General features: G+C 34.8%; 1 long non-coding RNA gene and 1 pseudogene across 2 annotated transcripts in view; one reads left to right on the top strand and one right to left on the bottom strand.

Moving 5' to 3' along the window:
• Positions 1-22390, bottom strand: part of LOC111090421 — a 137165-nt gene that overhangs the window by 60512 nt on the left and 54263 nt on the right. The window contains exon 3 of one of the 2 annotated variants that reach the window (XR_005371825.1): positions 31-160. The exons of the other annotated variant lie outside the window; for it this stretch is intronic. This is a non-coding gene — a long non-coding RNA (uncharacterized LOC111090421). Of the gene's footprint in view, positions 1-30; positions 161-22390 lie in introns of those variants that run through there. 2 annotated transcript variants of the gene reach the window in all.
• On the top strand, positions 12201-12314 carry LOC119864047 (annotated as a pseudogene).

Raw genomic sequence — 22390 nt, 5'->3', positions numbered from 1 at the left:
ATTAACTAATCTTACCCAGCTCACCTCCTTTCCCTTTTTCTTTCCTCTCCTCTGCCTATTTCTCCTTCATTATCATCATCATCATCATCATCATCATCATCATCATCACTGAAAACAGCAGGGGGAAATCCTCTGGGTCTCTTTATAGTGAAATTACCATCTATGAGAAATTCAAATATGGTTGTTAAGGAATAGAGAGACTTTTGGAAATTAAGAGGCATGTGATTGCCATGCCATGTTTAATATTTACTAATATGGTTTTCCTATTTTTTTTTTAACATAACCTTGTATCTCACAAACAAAATCTCTGTTTTACCCACATTCACATTCACACACAATAAATCCTACAGTCTCTTTATCCCACTCCCAATTAATTTAGTTTTACTTAAAAAAATGATAATTTTACAGAGGTAAAATGAAGACTGTTTAAAATATTAGTATCAATTATTATTTTAAAATCAGATACTTTAAAAATCTTCCTTAAAGGGCCATGCTAGCTAACTCATCATAATTATATTCAGTAAAAGAGTGAGACTGAGGAGTAGAGGAAGCAGGAGAAGAGAGGAAAGAAATGCTCCATAAGATGTGTAAGTAGCCAGTATGGACCAAGCATTTTATATATATATTACCTAAGTTAGTACCCATGTTAAGAAGAGAATGTAGGCTCAGGCAGATTAAGTGACCATCTAGAAAGCAATATAGTTAGGAGCGGAATTGTTGTCTTCCTGACACCAAAACCTATGTTTCTTTGTGACTTTATCTTTTATGTTTATCCTCTTCTAGGACTCTTTTGTATGTAAATAAAGCAAAACACAAAAATAATTGTATACACTAAAATGTTACATCAATGCTATAATAGGAAGAAAAAACCTAGAATCAGGAAAATAAGTAAAAGGTATAACAATGAGAGAATCAATCATGGCACAACTCTAAAATGAGTAATGGTATGGTAATGGTTAAGTAGAGAAGTAAAGACAAATTAATTCATGAGAAAAATATGATGATACCTCTTATTAATTTGAGCACAAAAAAACTTCAACAAAATATCAGCAAATCAAACCCAACAATGAATCAAAAGAATTGCACACAATGAACAAATGGTATCTATTCCAGTTATAAAAGGATCTAAAGAAGTCAAATTATGTGATGTCAATTAATGCAAAAAAAAAATTAGACAAAATCCAAAACCCATTCATGATTAAAATAAAAACACCTCTCAGCAAGTTGAAAATAGAAAGGAACTATTTAACTTGATTTTTATAAAAAGCATATGCAAAAAATCCAATAGCTACCATTATATTTAATGCAAAAAGACAATGCTTTCCTCCTATGAACAAGAACAAAACAAGGCAAGGATGTCTGTCATCACAGCTCTTATTTAACATAGTACTAGAAGTCCTAGCAAGTGCAATGAGACCAGGAAGAGAAATAAAAAGCACACAGAATGGAGAGGAACTCCATTGGAGGATAGAGGAAATGGAGGGATAGAAGGAAACTATCCCTATTTGCTGACATGATTGTGTACTTAGAAAGTCATAAGAAACTTTTAAAAAAATTCTTAGGGGCATCTGGGTGGCTCAGTCAGCTGGGCATCTGCCTACAGTTCAGGTCATGATACCAGGGTCCTGGGATTAAGCCCTGCGTGGGGCTTTCTACTCAACCAGGAACCTGCTTCTCCCTCTTCCTCTCCCTCTGCCTGCTGCTCCACCAACTTGTGTGCTCTCTCTCTTACTCTCTCTCTCTGTCAAATAAATAATTAAAAATATCTATTAAATAGATAAAGTAACTTTAAAAATAAAAAATAAAATAAATTTTTAGAACAAATTAGTGAGTTTAGCAAGGTTACAGAAAAAAGCTTACAACGTATCTATATTAACAGTGAGTATGTGGAAACAGATTTAAAAACAATACCATTTACCATCCTCTAAAGAAAATGAAATACCTAGGTATAAATTTAACAAAATATGTATAGGACTTACATCTGAAAATTACAAAATGCTAATGAAATAAATTTTTTAAAGACCTAAGTAAATGGAAATGTATACTGTGTTCATTTATAGGAAGACTCAGAATAGTAGAGATGTCCATTCTTCTAAATTTAGCTAAAGACCTAATATAATTCCTAACAAAACCCCTTCAAGGTACTTTATAGACATATATAAGCTTATTTTAAAATTTATATGGGAAAGCAAAATGACTATAATACTTAGGACAATCCAAAAAAGAAGAAAACTGTGGGATTGATCACTCTATATTCAATATTAAGTTACTAATCAGCTATAATATTAGAGTAGTATTAGAGGAATGAAACATACAGATCAATAGACCCATACAAATATATCCAATTGATTCCTGATAAAATTGCAAAAGCAATTCAGTATAGGATGGAAGGCCTTTTCAAGAAATACAGCTGGAACAATTGGATATTCAAGTGAAAACACACACACACACACACACACAAACAAAAACAAAAAACAACCCCTCCACACTTGCTATATAATTTCTTTCAAAATGGATCATGAACTTAAACATGTAAAGTGTAAATCTATACAAGTTGTAGAAAAAAACATAAGAGGAAATCTTCAAGATAAAAGGCTAGTCAGGGAGTTCTTAGACTCAATACCAAAAACATGATACACAAAGGAAGTATTGATGAATGGAACCTAAACAAAATTAAAAATGTTTGCTTTATGAAAGACCCTGTTAAGAGGATGAAAAGAAAAGCTACAGACTGGAGAAAATATGCAAATTATATATTTAACAAAGAACTAGTGTCATATATATACATATGTATATATTATGTATATTATGTTTATATATTATATAGACTCAATAGAATAGTTAAAAACAATCCAACTATGAAATGGGCAAATGGACATTTCACTGAAGGAGACAGAGATTAGCAAAACTCATTTTACAAGTATTATTCTTCAGAAGTAATAACTAGGCAACTCCAGTACATATTTTCATATCTATATTACTTTTCATACTTCCAACACAACAAAACATGAAAACAGCAATTGAAGTCCAAGTTCACACTGACAGTCAAAAAACAACCTAGAATGTTCATAGAAATATTCCCAAATGATTATTCCTAAACTTTAATTGGTGGATACAAGGAGTCTCCCTGGTTGAAAAATTACTGATATATATTTTTAATTATGTGAAAAGAAATCAAATTTTATCTTGAATGCATCTGTAATGTTTGTGCCTAAATATTACCATCTCTTAAAGTTGAAGAAGTCATATGGCTAAGCCCCTCTGGTTGAACTCTCAAAGACACTTAGCCCCTAATAGACACTGAAATGTAGTAAGACTTGCCCAAGGAGCCAGTCTTATCCAATGAGGAGAAGAACAATGGCTAAGAAAGTTGTTGGAGCAATCCAAGCTCTAAGACAAAGACTTGTTCTTCCTGTGGGGTCCTTGGAATGCTTTCCATCACTCCCTGGGTATTCCTTTTGGATGATTTTCTTGGAAAAAATTCACATTGATCTTTGGTTTATTCCATTGCTTCTCTAAGAAGCCAAAGTTAAAAACTGACCTTGAGCTCAAGTAACTTCTAATGTGTCACATATGGAAGCAGGGAGATAAAGCTCTCTGTCTGTGGTTGAGAAAGAATAATTGTGCCAAAGCAGTGTTCTCCATAGCACTGATGATAATAATAATAATAACTCCACATACTACTAAAGTGCTTTATATTTACCAAGTGTTTTGATATATATTATAGTATTGGATTCTCATGAAAATGCTCTGAGGTAGGTGAGTAGATATTATTTATATTATCCTCATATGGAAATAATATCTGTGCCTTGTCTAAATTAAGCAACTGGCAAGTGTTGCAGATAACACTTGAACTTCAAATCTCATTTGTAACATTAAAGAAATTTCTAAAGATAAAAATAGATCATCTCAGCAGCCTATAGTAATTGATCCAAATTTTGTAAATGGTTAAGATTTGGTCTATGGGCATTTATATTTTACATACCAATTACAATTACAGTACTGTATTCTGCATTTATATATTTACTATATAATAAACTGATCAAGTCATGGGATAATTTTTATAATTATGTTGCAGTTCTGTGGTGTGAGGAAATATAATTTATTTCATCATTCTCCTATCTTGCATGATTTTTTTTCTTTAATCATTGACTTAGGATAAGTATTTAGGTCTCTGTGTCCTTGTTAAAGAGTTTGAAGATTCCACATTATTAATGCTACCAATTATCATATTCTCAAGTAAAATATAAAAATCTGCATTGAGATTAGCTGTATTTGCATATAAAACACAAGCTTATCACTAATTCCAATAGTTATCATTTTTAAGTTGGAATAAGTATAAAGGTAACTTCATTTATTTGCTTATTCAACAGCAAATTGGATCTTTTCAATAATTAGTCAACTCCGTTTCCTATCAAATACATTTTTTTATTCATTTATTAAGGTCTTGATACTTTTTCTTATATATTGAATGAGATACTTGATGATATAAATTAACCTTTTTCAGAATTGATAAAGTATTTTCAGATTTGTTTCTTTTTAGTTTTATTTTATCACAGTTATCTTCCTCTTTAGTTTCTACTATAGCCTCAAAGCAGAGGAAATTGTCCATTCACTCTACTATTAACAGATCCATTTTGTTTCACTCTGACTGAACTTTAATATTATAGTTGTTTTTTAATAATATGGAATATTTTTATAAGAAATGTGAGTACAATGTTTTAGAAATACAGTTTCTTTTTTAATATAGTTTATGCATACATATAATTTAAACAGTAAAGTACATCTTAGGACTATTATAAACTAGGCTTTCCTTATTGTAACAACTGCAATATTCCCCTCCCTCAGTGCTTTCTACTCTCCAACTTTCCAAAGAAATGTTTAAGTATATTTATACATATATACAAAGTGCTTATATTGTTAATTTTTGATTTTCAGTTTTAGGCATAGATATTGACTTCTCAAGATAGGAGACACGGGCTTACTGCTCGCTTCGGCAGCACATACGCTGAAATAGGCAATATGGGCTTAATGCTCTTTCCCCACCCTACATTACTATGCACACACACACCTTCAGACTTCCATCCCCCCCAATAAAGGTATATTTTTATGTTGCTCAGATCAATCCATTAAGGTTACCTAAATGTTATTTACAAGTGAGCCATGCAGAAAGCTTTAATTACTTTTCCTATCTTGCATAAACTTTGTTCTCTTTGGATTCAATGGATGTTTTATTTACTTTTGTTTTCTTCGTTGCCTGTGTTATTATGACTAATTCACCCCCAAACTTTTCCCCAGTGTTTAAATACATCCAGTTTTCTATCAGTTTCATCTTCTTGGAAAACTTTTATTCCAGAGCCTCTGACTTGCTCCAATCTGGACTAGTTACTATCTAGGCCTGTTATGCAGCTTTTATCCTACCATTTCTTTTCAGCATCCCTAAGGTAGGCTGCAATAACAGATTCCCAGAACAGAAACTTATTTCTTGTTCATGTAACAATCCAAGATGGCAGCCCATGATTGGTGGGTGTCTTCTCCTCCATGTGGTAAGGTTGGGATCCAGGGTTTGTTTGTTGGTTTGTTTGTTGTTCATCTTGTAAATTTACCATCTCCTGGGACCTTGAATCCTCTGCATACAGAGGCCTCAAAGGGAGTTAGAAAAAGCACTTCTTTTGCCTGGAAGTAACACAGTTTATCCATCTGACTCAGTCCTCAGGCCACATTTAATGCAAGGGAATTGGTAGATACAGTCTAACTATGTGCATAAAAGGACAAGAAAAGAGATTTTTACTGACTACTAGATATCTCTGCCAACTACCATTAGGGGCATTCCTTTTGCTACTTGCTTGACTGAGATCTCATCTCCAAGATCCCCTCTTCTCTTATTTTTACTTCCCTGGTTGGTAGAGTACATGCTAAAGTAGTTTTTTGAGAAAGAGTGAATAGGAGGTATATTTTTAGTGATATTGGCTATCCCCAAATATCTTTAGTCTACTCTCATATTTAATGGCTGGTTTGACTGAGTACAGAATTCTAGGTTGGAAAACATTTTCTCTGAAAATCTGGAAGGCCTTTCCATAAATGTTTCAAAGGTACTGTTCTGTTTCTATAGAGACTAAAGCCATTCTATTCATAACCTTTGGTGTATCTGATTTCTTTTTCTTTCTGGGAGCTTCAAGATCTTCTGTTGGCCATTAATATTCTGAAATGACAGGATTTGGTTCCATTTTGATCCATTTTGCCAGATATTTCCTATCCATTTTATTATACAACTCATCTTCCCAATTCTGAGAGATAATTGAATTATTTCTTGATGATTTTCTTTTGTTTTTTTCTATTGAAAACTATAATTTTGTATTTTGATCCTCCTGAGATGATCTTCTAATATTCTTATTTTTTACTTTCCTATTTTATATCTCCATTTATTTTGCTTTATGAAGGAATTTCTCACCATTAGCTTCTAAAGATTCTAACCATTTTATCATATTTTATATATTTAATTTTTAAGACCTTTTTCTTAGATTCATGGAATTCCTTTTTGTGGCATATGATTCTTGTTTCATTGATATAGTGTCTTTTAAATACAATGATACTTTTAATTTTATCTCCCTGCATAATCTTTCCATTCATGTTGTTGCTTTCTATTTACTTATTTTAGTCTTTGTATTTTCAATTAGGCACTTTGCTCAAATACCTGGGGATCTTTGGCTCTCCGCCCATGTTTATGAGTGGATCTGTAAATACTAATGGACACCATTGAACACTGCTTGTCAACCGTCCTTCACTTTAAGGAGTGATGTGACCAGTTTATTTCATTGAAGTCAGCATTGATGTGTGTTTTCCGGTTTTTTCTTCTTGACCACTCAAATTCTGTACAGAAAAAGAATCATCCAGTCTCTTAAAGAAGCACAAGCCAAGGAAGTACATATCAGGCTTCTAGTGTTCTGAGAGCAAAGTAGGAAAAGAGCGATACAGAACACCCAACATTCAGAGCACAAACTGATGAAATCTCTCAATTTGTGGTAAGATTTCCCTTCTTTCAAATGTACCTAATATTCCCAGTCCAGAGACATGCAGCTTTACCTCTCCAGAGAATAAACGTCCAGTCTTCTGCCAAGGTGGGAGAGGAGTCGTTTTCCAGCTGAGCAGAGGAGGGAGGAAAACTGGTGTTTTAACTGCATTTTGAAGCAAAATTTAATCCAACCTCCTGTTTTCAACAACTTCTTCCTACACTTCATCCTCCCTGCTTGCAGAGGTACCTGGTGCTGACAATTTCTGAGCCTCTTGGGAGATGTGTGGTGCAGATTGAGTAGCTGCTCAGCTTTCTCTACTGCTGACTTAGCATTCAGTTTTATTTCCAAGTCAGCTAAGTGGTATAGCACCCACCTTATTGCTGTAGCCATTTCTCAGTTTCTCTGTGCTCTTGTATATGTATGCTTAGAAAATCTTTTCATGCCATTTTAGTGAGGTTTCAAGGAAGAGTAGAGGTAAAGATACTCAGTCCTTGATCTTCGACCTGAAAGTCCTTAATTTAACTTTTCATTTCCCAGATTGTTTTCCTATCAGAGCACAAGTTATGAATAATTATTATGTTCTCCTTGTTCTGAGTGTTATTTTTACATATACCAAATTATATTTCTGGAATTCATACTCTAATCAAATGATCAATTTTACACCAGTAATGTATAAATTTTTTGCCGTTCTAGAAAATATTATCATATATAATAGTTGCTCAGTACAAGTAGTTCTCTCTGCTTATTCAGGTAACCCATGTGGAAAGAACTCTGTTAAGACTCATCATGCAAGCAATTTGCCAATAATACCACATGCCGACTTTTTGTTTTAAAACATAGACATGTCCTTAAAATTAGTTCCAATTCCATTAATCATCCCTCTTCCAGTATGTCAGCCAAGGCTGGTTCTATTCCAGGCCTAAAAATTAAAAATCCCCTGGGTTGACAGTTTATCCATTCAGCCTAATCTTCCCTAATCAGAAACACACAAAGAGACACATTTAACCACACACATACCTCCCAAAGCCCTTTGATACTCAATGATATTTACTGCTTCAGAATATCAAGATATTTTGCCAGACATGAACTTTAGCAACCTCAATAACATCTCTTTACCATATTAAAGATTAAAAGGGGGAATCAGCTTTGTAATTTACCAGGAAAATAGGACTATGTAATATCATTTCTGATCTTCTAATCCCAGATTCTCTTCCATGTGCATTCCTAAATATTTTTCCATGTACCTGACCTTCTTTATTACTGGTATTGATTACAAAATGATCTATACCACTCTTCACTTTTTAATACAAATATCTATTACCAAGATTAAATGACATTTACACATTCAGAACCAATTCTCCTCCATATAGATTTACCCTTAAATAATAATTTACTTTTACTATAATTCTAGTGTCATCATATCTGGCAAATAAATATTAACCAAATAATCACCTTTGAGCTATACCTAATATAACTATCCTCAATATACCAAGTAACTGCATTATTTTTCTAACGGTTCCTCAATGCTAAAATTTATTATCTACTACCATTAGAATAACCAGAATCTATAGACCAGAAAGACTGCTGCTTACATGCGGGAATAACCTATATGTTTCATAGTTTGAGGCAGTGGTAAGAAAGATCAATAATAACTATGGAAAAAAGTATGAGAAATAATAATTTCTTATTTATAAGAAATATTACCCTATACATGGCACTCCTGGGAAAGATAATTCAGTTATTTATAAAAGAATTGTATATCAGTTTTAAACTGTTTTGTTTCTTATTCTAGGTCTTATTCATCTTAGAGGTTGATTGTGTGATTTTTGGCTTATTCTTGTGATCACTCAGAGACATTAAAACAATGGTGTGAACTCACTGGAACATTCCCCTCCTAATCTCACTGGAAAAGTATAAAGTTTTTAATGGCCTATTTATGGTTCTCAAAAACTTGATTTAGGGTGGGAAATATTGGACTAATCTACTTTTTTGCAATCAAAAGCACATACCAAAGAGAAGATAGTCTCTCAAATTAGGAACTTAGGGTCCAAAAATAAAATGCAATCCAAATGTTTGCTAAGAAGAGACTAGGAAGACACAAGATTCTCAGCCTACTCCACCCACTCCCACCAAAAAAAGAGATCCTCAAAGAGGCATTTGCAAATGCTTTAATGCTCAGATTCGGGCAGCCCGGGTGGCTCAGTGGTTTAGCGTCACCTTTGGCAGGGTGTGATCCTGGAGACCTGGGATCGAGTCCCACATTGGGCTCCCTGCATGGAGCCTGCTTCTCCCTCTGCCTGTGTCTCTGCCTCTCTCTCTGTCTCTCTCTCTCTATCTCTATCTCTCTCTGTGTGTCTCTCATGAATAAATAAATAAAATTTTTTAAATGCTCAGATTCATTAAAATAAGTAATATTTGCAATAAGAAAGTTAAAATAAAGTAGCTAAAGTAAAAACCAAGGGGGCAAGCAAGACCAAGATTGATCTTTTATCCCCACCACAGATATAACTTCTCTCAACTCTAGCTGTTTGAATTTGTTGACTTTGAAGACAATCATCAGAGGCTGAGTAACACCCAACCTTTCCATTTTAAGGTCTCAGAATTCTTTCCTTTTGGCCTTCACATCCAAGAATAATACACATCCCAATTACCCCCTGGGCTACGGGGCCAAATCCACACAGTATTCCATTTCAGGAATGAACATCTCAGGGTCTTTCCTCTGCTTTTTGCTCCCACTTAGGCATGTTTACCCAATTGTAAGAAAAGACAAAACCATTTACATATGTTTTGTGGGTGTTTTTTATACAAGGAAAAACTAATTTGCTTGATGAAATAACAAAGCACCAAGCATAATGAAACTGGATTTTCCTTGCTCTAGTCATTTTCCTCAGCTCCTACATCAAAGCCTACACAGGTATTTCTGGCAATGTTTAGGTTAATTAATATAGCCATTTGGTGCTATCAAATAAAGAGAACCAGGACCAGCTCATTTAAAACAGAATAAATCTCAATGTTGTGCTAAAATCTCCCTTACAAAACAATTGCCAAAAAATAATCTAATTTATCCCCTAGGAAAGACTGGTGAGAAGTGTGTGTATGGGATGGGGGGAAGTGGGTAATGAGGAAGAGAGAGAAGGGTGTACATGACTCAATTTTTGGAAAAGTCTGAATAAATAATAATCAAGCTAATGGCAACTAAAAGGAAACACCCTAATGATTCTGGATCAGTAATGCTTTAGAACAAACACAGTTTGAATTTTAAGATTTCAGTCTCAGAACTAACCTTCTAAACTAAACACACACACAGAGTTATTTATGAGACAACTCAGCTGATAGAGTTATCAGTCATAGTATAGAAGCAAGAATCAATAAATCCACAGAAGAGTTAAATGGAGAAAGAGAGATAGGGAGACAGACAGACCCAGATCTCCAACCAGGTCTCTTTAGTAGTACAGTTTAAGGGGAAATGACAGTCTTCAAAGACAATTTCTGCTATGATACATATTAGCAGAAGCCTTGGGAAAATAATTTCATTTCTTGTTTCCTTAGATTCCTTTTATGTAAAATGGAGATGATATTAAAACTTCACTGATTCATGGAAAACCAAATGACGTAAGATATGAGAAGGCATTCTATAAATATAAAAGCATGCAATAAATATTAGCAAAATGTGAATGCATTTATATACTTCATACATTGGTGGTAATACGATATATTATTAGAATAAACCTTCTAAAAGGCAATTTGTATAAAGTACAATGAAATTTTTTATACCATTCATTCATACATTTACATACAGGAATCTATTTTAAGAAAATAATCAGAGATTTGGATAAAACATTATTCCCAAATATGTACTTGCAGTATTGCTTAAGATAGGCAGTCAAGTGGACTCAGCTTTAATGTCCAATAGTAGGAGAATAGTACATGTATATGATACTCCTTTAAGACTGTCTCTAATGGCTCATGTTTTTTTTGTTTTTTTTTTAAGATTTTATCTATTTACTCATGACAGACAAAGAGAGAGAGAGGCAGAAACATAGGCAGGGGGAGAAGTAGACTCCCCCGGGGAGCTTGATGCAGGACTCAATCCCAGGACCCTGAGATCATGACCTGAGCCAAGGCAGATGCTCAATCACTGAGCCACCCAAGTGTCCCTAATGGCTCATGTTTTTAATGAATGCCAAATGACACGAGCATGAAAAATAATCAAATTATGTTAATTTAAAAAACTGTAAAATTACAAATATATGATGATCTCATTTGCAGCACACATGTGTATGTCTGTACATACACACACACACACACACACTCACACACTACAGCAACAGAAACAAGTATCTTAAATTGACAGTGACAGTGTGGTTATTTTTAGGTGATAGAGATTATATAAATTTGTGGGTGATTTTTCTTCTATGTATTCTCCAAATTATCTAAAAAAGAAATTCATGGATTAATTACTTAATCATAGGAAAAATGTTATTGAAAACACTATGTATGTTCTAGCTTCATAACCTATTATAACCTAGTGAGGGGTATAATTAGTGAGGGGTCTACTTACCTCACTTTGCAGGATCCAGATAAGGAAAGGGATGAAAAGTAACTTTGTTTTTTTTTAAGGTGGTTTTATTTATTTATTTATTTATTTATTTATTTATTTATTTATTTTCATTTATTTTAGAGAGAGTGTGAGTGCAAGTGGAGGGAGGGGCAGAGGGAGAGAGGAAGAATTCCAAGCAGACTCTGAGCTGTCTGTTGACTGAATAGATAAGATGGATTGGACATACATGAAAAATCACTTTTTCCAAATATGCAGATGTAGTTGTGTTTATTAAACTAAAAATCCATTTTAAATGATTACCAGCTTCATAGCAATATTTTTATCCACATGTAGTACAATTAACTAAAAATGTAAGTGTGCAAAATATAAGTCTGCAAAATACTTTGATATTAAAAATAACTCACATATTTCTTAGAGAAAATGAGACAAGCATCAAACCTCATGTCATAAAACATAGCAAGGAAGCAATTAAAGTCTACAAGGTTTATCAATAGTACTTAGGAGCCAGCTTAAAGATCACACTGGACCAAGGATGAAAGAATTTGAGCTTCAAAGAGGATAACAATGCTTAATTGAAACCCATCAAATATGCTTAATCCATGAATTCATAATAGTTTAAAAAACTAAGCTTCGCACAGTGGCAGTATCATAGCCAATGAGGTTTATCTGAGGTGCAATTATTGCTAATTGAAAAAACTAATTGTTCAACTTCAGAGAACTTTAATTTATTATCTTAAAAACTGGTAAATAAGAAAGAATCAAGCATTTATTCTGTCTTTCTTACATTAATAGTAGGAAAGTAACCAATCATATATATAATATATATTTTTTAAGCATATCTCAACATATGAAAGAAAAATTATAGAATTAGGATATAATCATTTTGTGATCCCCAGTAAAGAGGTAGATCTAGGAATTGAGTGAGCTTGGTGATAAGGCAGTATTCTAGCATGGCCCCCATGTTCTCTACCTCCAGTGTGACTCTCCTGTGATTTTGTTTCTTTTTCTTGCCTTGCATTAGCAAGTACTGCTAGCATAATGTTAAAAACGAGTGGTGAGAAGGGACATCCTTGCTTCATCAATGATATTAGTGGAGAAGGTTAGAGTTTCTCACCATTAAGTATGATGTTAGTTGAGGGTATTTTGTAGATCAAGTTAATGATTCCCCCTGAATTCTTAGTGTACTGAGAGTTTATATTGTGAATGGGTTTTGGATTTCACCAATTTATTCTTCTACATGTATTGATATGGTTATATAATTGTTCTTTTATAGCCTCTTGATATAATGAATTATAATAATTGATTTTGATTTTCAAATGTTGGACCAGGCTTGCATACCTGGAAAAATTCCCCTTGGTCACGGTTTATAATTTTTATACTTTTTTGGGTTCAATTTGCTAATATTTTGTTGAGAATCTTTGTATCTATATACATGAGGGATATTGGTCTGTGTTTTTCTTGTAATATCTTTGTCTGGTTTTGGTATTAGAGTAATGCTGGCTTCATTGAATGAGTTAGGAAATATTCCCTCTGCTTCTATCTCCTGAAAGAGATTACAGAGTTGATGCAGTTTCTTCTTTGAATGTTTGGTAGAATTAACCAATGAACCCACATGGGCCTAGTGCTTTCTGTTTTGAAGCATATTAATTATTGATCCAATTTCTTTAATAGATACAGGCCTATTCAGATCATTTATTTCTTCTTATGTGATTTTTGGCCGATTGCATATTTCAGGGAATTGGTGTATTTCATCAAGGTTAATAAATTTGTGAGTGCTGTTCAAAGAGTTGCTCAGTAATATTCCTTTCTCATAATTTTAATCTTCACGGGCTTCAGTGATGTGCATGCCATCTTTCATTTCTGCTATTAATAGTTTGTGTCCTCTCAATTTTATTGATCTTTTCAATAAGCCAGCTTTTAGTTTTATTGATTTTCTCTTGTGATTTCTTATTTTCATTGATTTCTGCTCTGATTCTAATTATATCTTTTCTCACTTTGTATTTAATTTGCTCTTCTTTTTCTAGTTTCCCAAGGTAAAAACACAGATTGATTTTAGATCTTTCTTATTTTCTTTTTTTTAAGATTGTATTCATTTATTTGAGAGAGAGAGAGAGCACAAGCAGAGGTAAGGAGCAGAGGCAGAGGGAGAAGCAGATTCCCTGCTAAGCAGAAAGCCCACACAGGGTTCAATCCCAGGACCCCAGGATCATGACCTGAGCCAAAGGCAGAAGTTTAACCAATTGTGCCACCCAGGCACCTTGATATTTCTTATTTTCTAATATATTTGATGCTATCAATTACCCTATAAGCACTGCTTTTGCTGGAGAGCACAAATTTGATAAGCTGTGTTTTCATTTTTATTGTTTTTCAAAATACTTTGAAGTTTTATATTCTTTGACCTATGTGCTATTTAATCTCCACATATTTTCTAGTTATTTGTCTCTTCTTGACTTCTAGTTTACTTCCATTGTGGTCTAAAAGCAAAGATTTGTGATTTCTATTCTCTTAAATGTGTTGTTTTAATGGCCCATAATGTGGCCTATCTTTGTGAATATTGCATGTGAGCTTGAGGAAAAAAATATTATTCTGCTTTTATTAGATAAAATAGTCAATAGATGTCAATTAGATCCTGTTGATTAATGGTATTGTTTAGTCTGACTATATGCTTACAAATTTTCTGCCAGTTAGATATGTCTAATTTTGTGAGGGGATGTTGAAGTCTCCAACCATGATAGCTGATTCATATATTTCTCCTTGCAATTTGTATCAATTTTTGCCTCATGTACTTTGATGCTCTATAGTTAGGCATATACACATTAAGAACTAGTAAGTCATCTTGGAGAATGGATGCATTTATCATTATGTAATATCCATTTTTATACATGATAATTTTTCTGACTTTGAAGTCTTCTCTGTTTGAAATTAATATAGGAACAAATAGAGGTACTCCTGCAGTCTTTTAAGTGTTAGCATGGTGTATTTTTCTCTATCTATTTACTTTTAATTTAATGTGTCTTATATGTAAAATGGGTTTCTCATAGACAATATACAGTTGGGTCACATTTTTTATCTACTCTGACAATCTCTGTCTTTTAATTTTTTTTAAATTTTTATTTATTTATGATAGTCACAGAGAGAGAAAGAGAGAGAGGCAGAGACATAGGCAGAGGGAGAAGCAGGCTCCATGCACCGGAAGCCCAATGTGGGATTCGATCCTGGGTCTCCAGGATCGTGCCCTGGGCCAAAGGCAGGCGCCAAACCGCTGCTCCACCCAGGGATCCCAATCTCTGTCTTTTAATTGGTGCATGTAGAGCGTTGACATTCAAAGTGATTATTAATATGGGTAGATTCATATCTACCATATTTGTTAATGTTTTCTATTTGTTTCCTTTATTCTTTGTTCCTAGCTTTGTCTTTCACTCTTTCACTTTTTTATGCTTTCTGTAGTTTTAATTGCACATTTTTTTTCTCTATCCTTTGTCAGCATATTGGTTATACTTTTTTTTCCTCCTTTTTTTAATGGGTTGCCCTAGAGTTTTCAATACAGATTTACAACTAACCCAAGACCACTTTCAAATAACACTATAGCAGTTCATGGGTAATATGAGTACCTTATAGAAACAAATTTGTTCTGGAGTGCCTGGGTGGCTCAGTTGGTTAAGTATCTGGCTTCAGCTCAGGTCATGATCTCAGGATCCTGGGATCTGAGCCCCACATCCATCAGGTTCCCTGCTCAGTGGAGAGTCTGCTTTTCCCTCTCCCTCTGCCTTTCACCCTGTTCATGCTTTCTCTCTCACTCTCTCAAATAAATAAAATCTTTAAAAAAAAAAAAAAGAAACAAATTAAGCCTAATTCCTTCTTCTCATCCTTTGTATCATTGTTGTCATTCATTTCATTTATATATAAACATAAATAGGCATATACACGATATATAGATAAACAGATGTAATTGAATACATTGTTATTACTATTTTTTAAAATATTTTATTTATTTATTTGAGAGAGAGTAAGAACACAAGCAAGGAGGGGTAGAGGGAGAGGGAGAAGCAGACTTCTGCTAAGCAGGGAGTCCAACACTGGGCTCAATCCTGGGATTCCAGGATCATGACCTGAGCCAAAGGCTGATGCTCAATTGACTGAGCGACCCAGGCACCCATACTATTATTTTTAACAAACTGTTATATTAATCAATTAAGAATGAGAAAAAATAAAAGTTTTTATTTCATTTTCACTTATTGTTTCTTCAATGCTCTTTCTTTCTCTATATAGATCTGAGTCTCTGATCTTTATTATTTTTCTTATCTCTAAAGAACTTCTTTTTGTACTTCATGGAAGGCAGGTCTCCTGGCAACAAATTCTCTCAATAATTTTTTTTGTTTGTTTAACAAAGTATCTATTTCTCCTTCACTTTGAAGGATAATTTTTCTGGTTACAGAATATTAGATTGATTATTTTTTTCACTCAAAGCTTTAAGTATTTCACTTCACTCTCTTCTTGTTTGTATGATTTCTAAGGAGAAGTTGGATATAATTCTTGTTTTTGTTCTTTTATATAGGTAAGGCCCCCCACACACCCCAGCATCAGTGTTTTATAAAATTTTTCTTTGATTTTCTGTACTTTGGAAATTATTTACCTAGATACAGGGATTTTGTTTGTTTGTCTGCATTTCTCATGTTGGTGTTCTCTGATCTGCCTGGATCCATGATTTGATATCTAACATTAATTTGGGAGAAATTCCCAGTCATTATTGTTTTAAATGTCTTCTATTGCTTTACTTCTTTCTTCTCCTTCTGATATTCTGATTATATGTATGGGCTTATCTTCTATAGTAAACTTTTTCTTTCAATATTCTGTTCTAGCTTTTTATTTCACTCTTTGTTTTCTTTGCCTTTCAGTTTTTGAGATTCTATTAATAAATCTTCTTGCTTAGAGATTCTTTCCTCAATCCTGTGCAGTCCACTAATAAGCCCATCAAAAGCATTCCTCATTTCTGTTACAATGTTTTTGTTTTTGTTTTGTTTTGTTTTTTATTCAACATTTCTTCTTGGTTGTATCTCAGGGTTTCTATCTCTCTATTTACATTGCCCATCTGTTTTTGCATGATCTCTATTTTATTCATTTGAGCCGTTAGCATATTAATCACAGTTATTTTAAAGCTCTCATAAAACAGTATGGTACTGGCACAAAAATAGACACAGGTCAAGAGAACAGAATAGAGAGCCCAGAAATAAGTCCATGCTTATTGTCATTTAATATACCACAATGGAGGCAAAAATATACAATGGGGGAAAACACAGTTTTTTCAATAAATAGTTCTGGGAAAACTGGACAGCTACATGCAAAAGAATGAAACTGGACACATTCTTATACTATACCCCAAAATAAACTAAGACCTCAATGTAAAACCTGAAACCATAAAACTCATAGGAGAAAACATAGGCATTAATCTCTTTGACATTGGCCTTTAAAGCATTTTTCTAGATTGATCTCCTAAGGCAAGGGAAACAAAATTAAAAATAAACCATTGGGACTATACCAAATTAAAAGCTTTTTCACAGCAAAGGAAATCATCAACAAAATGAGACAGCAATCTACTGAATGGAGGAGGATATTTGGAAATGATATAACTGATAAGGGATTAACATCCAAAATATATAAAGAACTTATACAACTTAAAACATACACACTCACAGACCCACAAATAATCTGATTAAAAATGGGCAAAGAATCTGAATAAATATTTTTCCTAAAAAGATCTACAGATGGCCAATAGACACATGAAAAGATGCTCAACATCACTAATCATCAAAGAAATGCAAATCAAGACCACAATTAGATATCACCTATGCCTGTCAGAATGAATAGTACCAAAAAGAAGAAATAACAAGCATTGGCAATGATGTGGAGATAAAGGAAGCCTTATTCACGCTATTGGTGGGAATGTAAATTTGTGCATCCACTGTGGAAAACAGTATGGAGGTTCCTCAAAAAGTAAAAAATAGAAATACCATACAATTCAGTAATTCCATTACTGGACATTTACCCAAAGAAACCCAAACCAATAATATGAAAAGATATATGCCCCAATGTTTATTGTGGCATTATTTATAATAGCCAAATTATGGAAGCAACCTAGGTGTCCATCACTAGGTAAATGGATAAAAAGGATGTGGCATACAAACACACACACACACACACACACACTCACACACAGAGGAATATTGTTCAGCCATAAGAAAAAATAAGATCTTGCCATTTACAACAACATGGATGGACCTGAAGGGTATTACGCTAAGTGAAATAAGTCAGTCAGAGAAAGACAAACACCACATGATTTCACTTATATGTGGAATCTAAAGAACAAAAAAATAAATAAATAAACAAGTAAATAAATAGAAAAAGCAGAAACAGACCCATAAATACAGAAGACAAACTGGTAGGTGCCAGAGGGAAGGAGGTGAGGGACAGGTGAAAAAAAAGGAGTGCCTGGGAAATACAGGCTTCCAGTTATAGAATGAATAAGTCATGGGGATGAAAGACACAGCCTAGGGAATATGTTTAATGGTATTGTAACAGCATTGAATGATGATGATGGTGAGCATAGCATCATGTGTAGAGTTGTCAAACACTATGTTGTACATCTGAAACTAATATAACATTTTATGTCAACTGTACTTCAATTAAAAAATATATATAGTTGTTTTAAATTCCAGGTCTGATAATTACAAAATCCCTGCCATGTATGGCTCTGATGTTCACCCTGTCTCTTCAAATTGTAGTTTTGTGTTGGTTTGTTTTTGTTTTTGTTTTTGTATTTGGTATGTCGTAATTTTTCCTTGGCAGCTAGACTTGACATAGTGGGTTAAAGAAACTACTGTAAATAGGCCTTTAGTGCTGTGGTGGGGGGATGAGAGGTGGGGAGGGGAGCATTCTGTAGTCCTGTGATTAGGTCTCTCAGTGAGCCTATGCATCCTAGGCTATACTCTTCACAAATGTTTTCCAGTTTTTTCTCCCTCCATCTCCTGCTCAAGGTGGAACAGGATGCCTAGACTGGGCTGAGTTGAGTGTTTCCCTTCCCCTAAGTGGGAGGGTAGAACAGACTGGAGTTGGGTATTCCACTTCCTCAGATCAGTTAGGCTCTGTTAATATACCAGCCAGGCAGAGTCTCATTAGCTTGTTTCTCTGAGGACAGGTTTTGTTTAGAAGAATAGAGTGCTCTGGACTAATCAGAAATGGTTCCCTTTCCTCTCTCCCTGCTGGAAGCCTGAGGGAAGTTTCCTCTGACATTTACTGTAGGAATTAGGTTTTGCTGTTAGAGATATATCTCATAATATGGTGGGAACCTCCTATATCCGGATCCCCCTAGAGATTTTAAATTTCAGAGTTGTTCACACTGAACTTTCTGTAATGCATCAATCATAATCCAGTTTTTCCTATCCCAGCCTTGGTTCTCTTCTGAATGTCTACTGTGGTAAATTTGACCTTCCAATCCTGGGGGCAGGAGTTTGCCCAGTGTCTTTCATTCTCTATGGATCCAAGAAGAGTTGTTGTTGATTATCCAGTTTGTTCAGCTTTGTATGTTTTTTTTTTTTTTAAAGATTTTATTTATTTATTCATAGAGACAGACAGAGAGAGAGAGGCAGAGACACAGGCAGAGGGAGAAGCAGGCATCATACAGAGAGCCTAACCTGGGACTCAATCCAGGGTCTCCAGGATCACGCCCTGGGCTGCAGGCGGGGCTAAACCGCTGCACCACCGGGGCTGCCCAAGCTTTGTATGTTGTTAGGATGACGTGGCAACTTCCAAACTCCTTGCATGTGGAACCTGAAACCAGAAGTCTAACTTTATTACTTTACCTGGCAAAAGAAACTACAGATGCAATTAAGCTCATTAATCAATTGGCCATAAAATAGGAGGATTATGTAAGTGGGCCTAACCTAATCAAATGAGCTCCTTAAACACAGAATTTTCTTCTGCTGGTGTCCTCAAAAGAGGCCTTTAGTGAGATTCAAAGCATGAAAGGGATTCAATAAAGGGAAATTCTCTGATGCTGAGAAGGTTGGGGGCCACATGAAAGGACTTCAGAATCCTAGAGAACTCTAGGAATTATCAGGAAGCCCTAAACCACAGCTAGCAAGAAGACAAACACAAGATGCTAAATTCTACCAATAGCTGAATGAGTGTGAAAGTGGAGAAAGCCCAGAGTTTCCAGATGAGTGCTCAGCCTGGTAAGACATCCTAATTTCAGTTTTGTGATACCCTGAGCTGAGAACCTACAGTGTGCTAGACTTCTGACCTACAGAGCTGTAAATTAATAGATGAATGTTGTCTTAAGTTCCTAAATCTTTCTACTTTGTTATGCAACAATAGAAGTGAATACAAGCATCAATAGCTGCTGATATCTCCAACAAGAAACCAGACAGTGTGTCTCCTGATGAAGAAGACAAAATCAAAATATGTAGAAAATAAGACATAAAGGAATCTCACAAAAAACAGAGATCAAAAAAGGTCTGATTAAGCCTTTGGATTCAGAAATCAATTTGCAGGAAAACAGAGGACAGAGGAACCTGTTGAATTGCACCATGTCTGTGCAATTGAAAAATTCAGAATTTGGAAGAGTATAAATGTCACATGATAAGCTATGGGAAAAGAAAGCATCGGAGGGAGACCGTGTAGACTAAAAGACACAGCTATATTTAAAAAAAAAATTTAAGAGAAAAAGACAAAACAAGAATATCTATAAATACATGTGTGAGAGTAGTAAACTAAAAAGTAATAAAAAAGGGATTAACCTAAAAATCAGATGAATACTTACTTTGTTTAGGGGGACAGGGGATGGAGTTGAGATAGGAACAGAAACAGGAAGGATTTCTGCAGTGGCTGGTAATGCTTTATTTCTTGACTATGATTTTGGAAAATCTTTATTGAAGTTACATGCAACGAATACTTGTTGGGTGAATTAATGAATGCATTAACCAAGTATAAAAACAGACTTTGTCTTCATTATTTTACCTGACAGCCTATAAAGTTGCTTAAAAATTCAAACAACACAATGCTCTTCATGGAGTAAAAGTTATGTCTGTGATATTTAATCAGGTGACTCCAAAAGTCATCTGAATCTAGAAAAAGAGACCACCTCACTATTCCCTTAGGAACAACTTTTCAGCTCCAGTCCCTACAAAATGGGTCAGAAGTACCGTCCTGCTCAACAAACTCATGTATTTATAGGGTCCATTCAGGAACTTAAATGAGTGACACTGTTGTCCAGGAACCCGTGATAAGACTTCAGTTTGGGGAAAAAAGGGAGTATAAGGAATTATGAAAAACTGGGTCACCAGGTTTCTCTAAAAGAGGGCAAAAACTGCTGTTTTATAGCCTTTCTTGGTGGGGCAGGGGGGAGTCAGGGCCAAGTGTTGCCCAAGTGTTTTTCAAGAGAGTTTAGAAACTTTAACATTTATGTGAAATTCCTTCCCCCTTTTTTGTGATTAAATAATTCAAATGTAGAACACTGTGTGGGCATGTGTTGTGCCAGCCAAACTAAACACTCTGAGGCCAGGTCCAGCCAGCAGTCTGCCAGTTTGCCACTTCTGGATGAGGATCAGAATGAGGACTTGCACATTTCTGCTGTGCCACCCTCTTGCTGTGACTCCAGCTGCTTCCACCATGCAGATCTATGCCCAACAGCTTGTATGCTGATTCTTGGGCTACAGAAGGTGCCTCCATGGGCCATCTTCCTGAATAGGACTTTGCAGCAACTGACCTGAAAGGTCATCAACTAGGGCAGCTCTTCTCCTCAAGCCAAATAGCTATTAAACATGTTGTGCTCTGAAGTAGACAGGAAAGGATCTACTGCATGAAGAAGGAAAAGTTCTCCTGGGGCAGAAATAAAGTCAGGTCAGTCTCTGTCCACAGGGGTAAAGACTGGGCAATTCCTTAAACTGCCTGAACCTCCCAGCCTAGATAATTAGGTAACATAGGTAGGAAATTCACCTACCTTCTGACTTGAAATAGGAAATCTGCATGCAGCTCAGGGGTGCTGTGATATAGTGATGAACAGAGCATATGCAGAAGCTGAACGTTGCCAAGGCTTGACTACCATTAGCACTGAGGCTTCATATTATTACACTGCTGTCTACTGAGGAACTCCATACATACAATTACACAGCTGGTACCATTCATCACTGTACCCTTGAGTGTGAAAAAGGAATTTGAAATTATAGTCTGAAATGGGCACAAAACTCCTACTGTAAAATAATATTATTATTTCCAGAAATCCCAAATTGTTATAATTTGGCTTTCATCCCAAAGGAAAAAAGAAAAAAAACTAAGATTCTAGGGGTCTGAAATTTCTAGCTATATTCCAGATGTCTTACAAGAAAAAGCAACAAATACTGTACTTTGGATAGCAGGTCTTTTCAAAGATACTGCCTTTTCTGGAGATCCTTTAAAATAAACAAATTCATATAGTATGCAAAGCAGAACTTTGTTAGAAAATTCCACAAGCCCTGGAGTCCCAGAGGTAGATGTCATTGTGATTAAATTCCCCCACTAGGCTCTGTGGGCTTATGAAAAGGGTACCAGCCAGAAGTTCTGGGCATGTCTAAGTATTTATAACCCAAATGGAATGTTGGGTACCTTTCCACAGGTGAGTAAGGCTTGCTGGAGAATTGGAAATATATTTTGCATAGGGTTTATGAATACATATTCATCTTAACACTCTCCTTAAATACCAGGTATGTGTCACTCGAAGGTGCATATACCTGAGTGTACACCTATGTGCCTGCAAGGGCTGCAAAAAAAAAAAAAAAAAAAAAAA

This window comes from Canis lupus, chromosome 17, assembly GCF_011100685.1.
Source record: "Canis lupus familiaris isolate Mischka breed German Shepherd chromosome 17, alternate assembly UU_Cfam_GSD_1.0, whole genome shotgun sequence".
NCBI classification, from domain to species: domain Eukaryota; kingdom Metazoa; phylum Chordata; class Mammalia; order Carnivora; family Canidae; genus Canis; species Canis lupus.
The sequence above is the reverse complement of the archived record's forward strand: the minus strand, read 5'-3'. Positions and strand labels throughout refer to the sequence as shown.